Source organism: Neopelma chrysocephalum, unplaced genomic scaffold, assembly GCF_003984885.1.
Source record: "Neopelma chrysocephalum unplaced genomic scaffold, ASM398488v2 Primary Assembly neopelma1_26, whole genome shotgun sequence".
NCBI lineage: Eukaryota > Metazoa > Chordata > Aves > Passeriformes > Pipridae > Neopelma > Neopelma chrysocephalum.
In genome coordinates this window covers 21,895,315-21,904,536 of record NW_020897695.1, presented here as the reverse complement: position 1 = coordinate 21,904,536, position 9,222 = coordinate 21,895,315, and positions in this window count along the sequence as shown.

Here is a 9,222-nt window from a genome sequence, read left to right as displayed (position 1 = left end):
CAGAGAGATGCCTTACTTTGCACAAAGCTATAAAGTTCAGTTTTCTGTTACATATTCATATGAAACTAACATTGACTTTTTATGCTAACTCCATTTTTTCTGTAGCTTTTCATAGCTTTAAAAACTCGATTAACTTTTGAAAATATTGGCTAAGAAATCTGTGGTCTATTTTGTACTTTCTGTAGCCTCCTGATGAGTATACAGTAGCTTAATAGCAGTGTCTAGCAGGTTTTTTTGTTCTGCGGCAGCATCACGATGTGCAGGAGGTGCTTTCCCATTAATACTGACCTTGTTAACATCACATTAGCATGCAGAATGACCCCTTTGGCAATTCCAGTGGCAATCATAATGCAATAAAATATGCTTCGTATCTGAGCCTTATGCTCACTATATTCATCTGTAGGAGCAAAATACTTTGTCTATATATATGTATAATGGGCTTGCTGAAAATCTTGGGTTCTCTTTTGGGACACCAAGCTTCACAGTGCCTCTGTAGTTTCAGAGACAGAGGGTAGGTGTTCTCTGCTTGATTATAGTCCAATGCAAAATGTGGAGCAGCAGAGTGACGGCTGGTGTCATGTGAGTGCATATAATCCATTTAGCTGTGCCAGAACTGGATCAGAAGGTAAGACTGAGCACATGACAACTGGGAATTGAAGAGGGAATTGAAGAGCACACCTTAATTTCTAAACTTTCTCATTGCTGTCAGACGTGTTGGCTCTTCTAGCCATGTGGATGCATAATCATGTGCATTTCCAAATTCACTCCTGCCAGTTTTTGGCTGTGACTTAAATAAGTGACTGTGTTTTTAAGAGGTGACTCAAAGAAACATCTTGCATATTTTTGTGGCAGCTTCAGCTTGTTACTAAAATTGAATGGTAGGAAATGTGCCAGTGTTCCTAAAACTGGAGTGTAAGTTAATCTTTGATCTAAATACATTGACCAGACTGGAATATTTTTGGTTGAAGCTTCATTGTCAAAGAAATGCTGAAATGCATACTGCTTGAGATCTGCCCAGGATCAGACACAAATCAAGACTCTTCTCATTTACAGAAGGTCCTGAATAGATCTAACCAGCTATCTAACTGGTACAATCAATTTTAGGAAAATATTCAGAAAATATAATTTGGGTTGTGTGTGCTAGGGTATTTTATTTTTTTCACCTCTTTTCCTGATGTGCAGACTGTTGAGAAATACATATCTATTCATTTAATGAGCTTCGTAACAATCAAATTTTTTCTAGTTGTCCATTTCTATTTGGATTTGACCATATTTATGTCAGGAAAGCGAGGAGAGGGGAAGCTTATTTCTGTACCACCTGATGGCAGGCAGCCATCATCCGTGGGCAACTGTGGAAGCACATGGCCAAAAGGGAGAAATTAGGAAGTGGCCAGAACCCAGATGAAAACTCAGGGAGTCTTTGCAATGCTTTAGGAGCTAAGACGAGAAATGGGAACCAAAACTCTGCACATCAGGGATAGGCACAAAGTACTGGCATGCTTCTGCTGCCAAAAGCAAGGTGGGACAAACTGCAAACCAGATACAGGCCTTTGTTTCCTCTTCCTGGCAGCATCAGTACTGATTTTCAGGTATTTTCTCATTGTCTGAGTAACACGTGAGGTAGTACCTGCAGTAGTGTTGGACCTATGTTTTCTCTAGTCCTCTGCCTTCCTCCTCACAGAGCTCACGCTCATTCATCCCTGAAAGAGAGTAGGCAATAAATGGTTACAGACTTGTTAATGCTGTTTCCTGTGCTTGTGCTGTGTGAGCACAGAGTAAGAAGAGGCTGGAGGAAGGTTGGAAGAAGCCTCACCCACAGACCACAGCAGCAATGACAGCAGTCTTGTACTCTTTCAGTGGAAGCTCTGGAGGAGGATCTGGGATTTTGAAGTAGCGCAGTTATTCTTCTCTCTGTGCTTCTTATGGATGGAGAAGGCTAGAGTTGTCCATTTTCTACCTTCTTGTTCTTGATTAATGCTGTGAAAGCTTATTGTTTGTCGGTATCCCAGGCACAAAGGAGAGGATCTGATATGACAGAGCTGTGTGACAGAGCTGTCCTGGCTAAGAGTGAAGGCATGATGATAACCAGCAGTTTGTTATATTTTAGACACTGGATGAGGTCCTGAAAGTAATGAATTGGTGTTTGTATTCAGCTGAGCTCAGCACACTTAGTATGCTTCTGTTACAGTTATTTTTGCTTTTTACTTCTTTTGTGAAGAAAAACGTATGAGATAGAGTTGGGGTTTTTTCAGGGCAACAAATCAGACCTGTTGGCTGAAATGCTGCCAGACTAATGTGTTAAATACTAGTCATCTCTAAAGAATGAGTCTAAAACAGTAATCTTTCTGTTTTATCTGATAACTGCCAAAATGCCTACTGAAATAGCCTGTGGAAGTGTTAAAGGAGTGGTTAAAAATAATGTACTGTGCGACTCCTGGAACACTTCCATCAACACTATCTCCGTACAATCCTAAACATCCACTGGTCAGATTATGTAACGAATACATCTGTTCTAGAACGAGCAGCAGTCACAAGTATTGAGGCCATGTTGCTGAGAACACAGCTGCGTTGGGCAGGACACATCTCAAGGATGAAGGACCACCGCCTCCCTAAGATCCAGGTTTATGGTGAACTTGCCACCGGCTGCCACAAGAGAGGAGCCGCGAAGAAGAGATAAAAGGACTCCTAGAAACAACATCTCAGCCTTGGCCACATTGATCAACATAATTGGTCTACTCTGTTTCCACAACAGATGCCGCATCTGTAACAACTTTCTCTGGTGTTACCACGTCACAAGCAACTCTAGTAAAAGCTGATTTCTCAGCTTTCACAGCTCTTGTCCCGTTACCAACAAAACTATCTGCTCCTCCCGCGCTCACCCCTGCTGTTACCGCGGTAACCCTATCTACTCCGGCAAGGCTGCCAGCAGCAGCTGTAAAGTTACAGGCTGCCTGCACACTTGCCGGGACAGGCGGGGGAGACTCCGCTCCGATCGCTCTGCTGGGGCCAGGAGTTTCTCCTGATGTTACTCCTTTTTCAACCAAACTAGATGTTACCTCTGAGCTTAACCCCGCAGCATAACTTTCGCTCCGCTCTGCCACGCTAGAAGCAGTTTCCACAAAAGCTGATCTTGTCTGCACCGCCGTGCCTACTTCAGCCAAACTAACAGTTCCCATTCTTTCAGCCACACCGGCGGGACTCAGTCCCGCCAGCCCCGAGCTAACTCCTCCGGGGGCCTCAATTTGTCTAATCCCTCCCGGTGCAGCCAGACCTACACCCGGGAGTCCTCCAACGACCCGTGCCTGCCCCGCTCCTGCTCGTTCAGCAGGAGCCAGTTCAGGCACCGCCATTCTTACAGCTCTGACCCACAATTTAGGGCGTCTTAATAAAATCAAAAACAACCTTACATATGGAATTTCCTGCCACCTCTGTTCTACATGAAGAAGCTTAATTAACTGAAGCACCGTATCCAACTCAAACGAACCAAATTCCGGCCAAGCCAATCCTCTCAACTGCCCAAACATCGGCCAGATATCCACAGACAGTTTACACAGCTCCTCTTTCTCTAAATTTGTCTGAGGAGTAGTTAAAGTTCTCCAGTGTTTCAAAACCAGGCCTAAGGGGGATTCTTTAGGGATCTCAAACTTTGAATCCACACAACCCATGTTTGTAAAACGAAAATGAACCACGATCACACACCGGGATTTGAACTTGCTACCTTGGGGTTACAAGCTGTTCCAGTAACCTCTCTGCTATTGTTTTGAGTCACACCAACTCCCAGAGCCTACCGGCTCCCCCACGGCGTCAGAGCACACAGAAGGCGTCCCTTCTAACAAAACCAGTCCGAGACTGAACCCCACTCTGACCCGGGTGGGCGGACTACCCCGTCCGCCTCCTGGAAAGCGACTCTCTGAGACTATATGGGCCCAAGTCTTAAATTTAACTTTCCAGGAACCCGTGTTCCCCACCTCCCGGGAACACAAACTTTCCCGCAGCTGCCAACTTCCCGCAGCTGCTAATTAAACCAGGTACCTTTTCCCTTATTTTGCCTTTTCTTATCTCACCTCTATGCTCCGGCTTGCTTCCGTGGGTTCTTTGGAGTTGGCCTTCTCAGACCGGGGCGGGAATTATCTCAGATAAAAGCCGGCTTGATGAGAAATTCCTGCGTGATGAAAGTTTCCAGTCTGAAGAAGATCCAGTCCAGGTTTTCCCCGTACGGGCCACCAAACTGATGCCTGCTGAGCTGGTGCTACGAAAAAAAATCTAGGAGCCGTTTAGCTGGGGTGAGATAAGAAAGGGATTTAATTATGCCAAGGCAATAGATGTTACGATGCGCGCGCCGAGCTGTGCCCAAGATGTCACATTTATAGCAATATCTGCCCAATCCCAAGTGTGTCCATCCTCTAATTTTTGGCCTGGTCCACCCTCTGGCCCGCCTCTCGAAATTGGGTCTGGGGTGCTTTTTGGGACCCCCTCTTCATCATCTTCTTCATCTTCAGCGTACAGAGAGCAGGGTGACCCAGTTCTTTGACTCTGTCCTTTCTGACTTGCTACTTTGTTTTTACATTGACTGGTGCAGTAAACAATTGGTAATTAGCCGCTCTGGCGATTCAGGAGTGGTGTTAAGGGGTAATTAAGTGCCTTGGGCAAGGCTTCTTCGAAGCGTTAAAATTGCACAAGGGACAATTAACCACTTCACACTGAGGAAGCTATTTCCATCACCTGAGGTACGTGCCAAGTGTAAGTTTTGCAGGCTACCAGCAGCCTCCCCCGGAGCCCAGTGACTTAACAAAATGGTGAACACTGACTTTAGCTTTTGGCAGGGGTGTCTTCATCGACCTACAGCGATATTTTCGACTGCTTGCTGGCCCCCCTGGAGAGTCTGCAACAGAGAGTTGTTACATTTTCCTGGCTTGGCAGAGCCAGCCTGCCTGGATACCAGCAGTTTAACCAATCGACATTGTGGAAAGTTCTGCCCCGAGCCAACATGGCTAGTGAGCGCCCAGCGAGGGGTGTTTTAGGCAGTGCCCAGCGTTGTTGTGCGTCCAGTCCAGCCGGTGTTGTCCAGGGTCCCGTGCTGGCTGCTGGCCCCACTCCTCGCTCCGTCCTGCTCATGTCTCACCTGCCTGTGTCTCCTGTTTGTCTTGGATCCAATCTGCTCACCACCTCTATTCACAATGCTGCTTGTCTACACCACTGGGAGAGGCAAACACATCGTGACATTTCAGGTCAGCCTCTGCACAAAGTTCTTGCCAGGAGGAAAAGGTTAAAAAACCAACCAATCATTTATCTCCTTGGATCAGAGCCTTACTTGAGCATCCTTAGAGCCATCTCCTGTGCCTTAGAGCCAACTGGGAGTTGGCCTGCCTGACCCTGCATTTTTCTGTCCAGCCTTCTCTTGTTAATAAGCAGGATGGGATGCCTTTCTTTAAACAGATTTGTATTTCCACTGGGTCCATTAATTACAGAGCCCTGTAAGCCTTGGTTCTACTACGTGTCACTGTCAGGTTTAAGTCTCTGTAGGATGAGGCTACTCCTTTGCAACTGTGCATTTCTCTTTCCTACCTGATTCTTCACAAATTTGGAGACTCAGTATGTAGAGAGACTAGAACCATTGAATCACAGAATCAGGTTGGAATAGAATTATATTGGAAGACCTCTAAGGCTATGGAGTCCAAATGCAAACTTAGCACTGCCAAGGCCACCTCTAAGGGATGGGCCTAAGTGTGTCATCTGCAGGTCTGAAATACCTCCAGGGATGCTGACTCTACCACTACCCTGGGCAGCCTGTTCAAGTGCTTGTCAACCGTTTCAGTGAAGATACTTTCCTGCTTTTTGCTCTGGCATTTGGAGGACACTGTACCGCCAGGTGTCCAGAAAGTATCTCAGTAGGGACAGACAAGAAGTGGGAAAGAGAGGTAGAATTGTTTGTGTGGGCATTTCTGGAGTGTACTTCTCTGTTATTAACACTGTTTATTAGACAAATCTTATTAAGCAAAAGAAAATTTAAAATGGAAAAAAAAAATTTGACTTTGTAAAATTAAATAATATTCACAGCTTAATATTCTTTGAAGTATTTTGCTGTTGCCAAAACTTATCTGTTTCTCCCACTCCCCTCTTACTCGAAATACAAAGCTTGACAATTTAGACAATTTAAGTAATTTTATATGTGGTTTACATAAATTTCCCATTAATTCGGGCACCACTTAGGAGGTTACAGAGAGAAAAGAGTGTCTGTGTATGTCAGTATTGTAGCGCAATATTCTTGGGTAGACTTCCCTAAGTTTAACATGTACTTATACAGTGATATTGCAACAGATACTTTGGGAAAAAAGGGAAGAGGAAGGGAGGGAAGGGAATTATGCTGCATTTATTATTGGAAAACAGAGATAAACCAGTGAGACTTGTCAGTATCAAGCTGATAAAAATGTTAGCTTTCATTCCACAGTTTGAGCGGCGAATGGCATGAATGGTTTTAATTTATTTGTAGAATTAGGAGCTGCCCCAAGAGCAGCAGTTCAGAAGCGAGGGCTCTTGGAGGATGATAGACTTCTTGCAGCAGAAGTACTCCTGTGAATTCAGTTTCTGATTTCATGTTCTTTGCTATGCTGACCTCTAGGGAAACTTTTCTACAAAATTGTTTGCCAGAACATTTGTTTGGGGTGCTATTGTGGCTTCAAACCAGTCACAGACCTTCTTATTCTAGGGACCAGGCTTTTGGTGTCAAATTTAAAGTAGGCCCTCACATGAAGCTGCAAGCTGTTTGCTGCTCCCTCAGGTGGTTGCAACATGCTTGAGTGACTAAAGGTCTTGGTACATTTAAGCAGGGCTCAGTCAGCAGAGGAAATGCATCCTGAGTTAAGAAATGGAGTGATTGTTCTGAATATTTGTGAACTTGGTAGTTAAAAATCTGAAAAGACATCTGTGCTCGGAGTTTGTGGAGGGCAGCATATACTTTTCCAGCCATTGTTAAGACTACTTCAGCAATGGATGAAGCTGGTATCAACCACTTAAGTTCTAGCCTAACGGCTTTGGGAAGTATTAATAGTTTGCTTTCCCAAAGGAGTCAGGGTGAGTGGCAACTGTGCAAGTGTCTCCCAGCAGCAAGCAATAAGCCTGCTTCAGAAGAGAATGGGCTTTAAAGCCATGACATTTTGTTTATAACTGACTGCACTAACTCTGTCTCTTAGTGCAAATAGTTCTTTTCTCTTCTATCTTCTTTCCTAGAATCACAGAATGGTTCAGGTTGGAAGGGACCCTAAAGATCATCTAATTCCAACCCCCCCGTCATGGGCAGGGACACCTTCTCTACCCTCAAGCTAAATTTACAGAACACTGTGACTTCCTCTTCTTTGTTATGCTAGACTAACCATGCTCTGCCAGTCTCCCCTGAAATTAAGATCTTGGTTCACTGATGATCTTCATAGTGTTTTCTGCTCCTGTTGTGAATTTGCCTTTCTCTAAATAAAAATGACCAGAACAGAAACTCAGTGATGTAACAGTGACTTAAAGACAGCATTAATCTCTCTCAACCCTTCTGTGTATGGTCTGCATTTGACATTTCACTGTTAAGTCCACTTGTGTCCTGATGAACCAATACACAGGTCTTTATCCTTCTCTGTTTTTTCCAACACTTGAGTTCCCAGATCATAGCAACATTTTTCAACAGGGCCTTGGAAAACATGAATTATTGCACTTCAGGAAATAGACAATCTTAGGGCAAGATGCAAATAAATTGCATCTTGAATTAGCAAAAGTAGTAATAAAAAATACTCCCGGACTAAATAGGACAGTATATGTAGACACCAGACTATGTTTTGTAAAATAGTTGGAACACATGTGAAAGCATACAGTACTTCAGAGAGTAAAAATAAGATGCCTTCTAAGACTTCCACAATTATCTAAAAAAAGACCCCCCAAACCCAAACTCAACCAACCAAAAAAACCCTCAAGCTACAAATTTTAATTTCTAGCTCTCTCTATGTTTGGGGAAAACTGTACTTGTAGGACAAAAAGCAGGTTGATACTGGAAGACTGGAAAAAAAAATTCAAAGAACTCTAGATACGTTGCCACTCAGGAGAAAGTGAAAACTAGACAACTTTTCCCACCACCACCACCCAACCCCCCCCACCAAATAAAAATCATCCTTAAGGAAAAACGCCTTCCAAGTCAACAAACAAGCCCTGAGGAATTCTGCTGAAAAATAAAAATCCTTAAACTACTGAAAACTTTTCCCATTTCTTTTTATCTTAATGTATTGACAGTTATGCTGCACTAGAAGGATGTCGCTAAGAACTTTTTACACATGGTGGCAAAGACAGGACACAGAAACTTTAAAAGACAGAAGGAAGAAAGCACAACAAAAACCTTAACAAGAAAAAGAAGTGGTAACATTGCCCATGACATGTAGGAACAGTCTCCTCCTTAGTGTATGACCAGCTCAGCATCTATTTGTACCAACTGTATTATACTAACGATGGTGAACAGTTGCTCAGAACAGACTCCTGGGAGCCTTAATGTGCTTTTCCAGATACAAAAAGTATTTGAGTAAAGAATCAGCATATAAGTTGAGCTTTAAAAAAAAAAAAAGTTACCTAAATGTTAGCCCAAGTTTCCTCCACAGGATGGCTGTTAGGGAAGTGCTCTTCTAAGGGCCCCATTTCTAGAGCTGGCATCCAAATACTTTTGGAGCTGATAGTATTTTGGCTAAAACTTTCCAGCTGTTTTTTCTCTAGTGTTTACCACTGTTTTCATGTGCTGACCATACAACAATACCTTGCAAGATATGAGATATCTGCAACCAACATTCCTATGACACAAGATTTCAGCTTGTTGTGGAACAACCATCTCTTCAGAGTTCTGGTTCTCACACCACTGCAGGTGCCACTGCCAAAGTCTGATCTGGCTCTGCTTTCTCTACTATTTGCTCTTCCCCACTGAGCCTTGTGGAAACAAGTTGTAATGCATCTTGAATTTTCTGGCCCTTTGCGAAGCCAAAAATTGGCACTATGCCATCAAAGACTTCAATGCTTCTGAAGGATTTCATTCTCTGCAAGGGATCTGTTTCAGGTCTGCTTTGTTATGTCAGGCAGGAATCTACGGGTTTCTATAGGTTTCCACTGTCAAATCCTATGCTGCCATCGCCTGTTGGCTGACAGCTGCCAACACTGCCATGATTGTTGTTGGCAAATCCCCCTACAACCTGGTGTAGCTAATTTCCA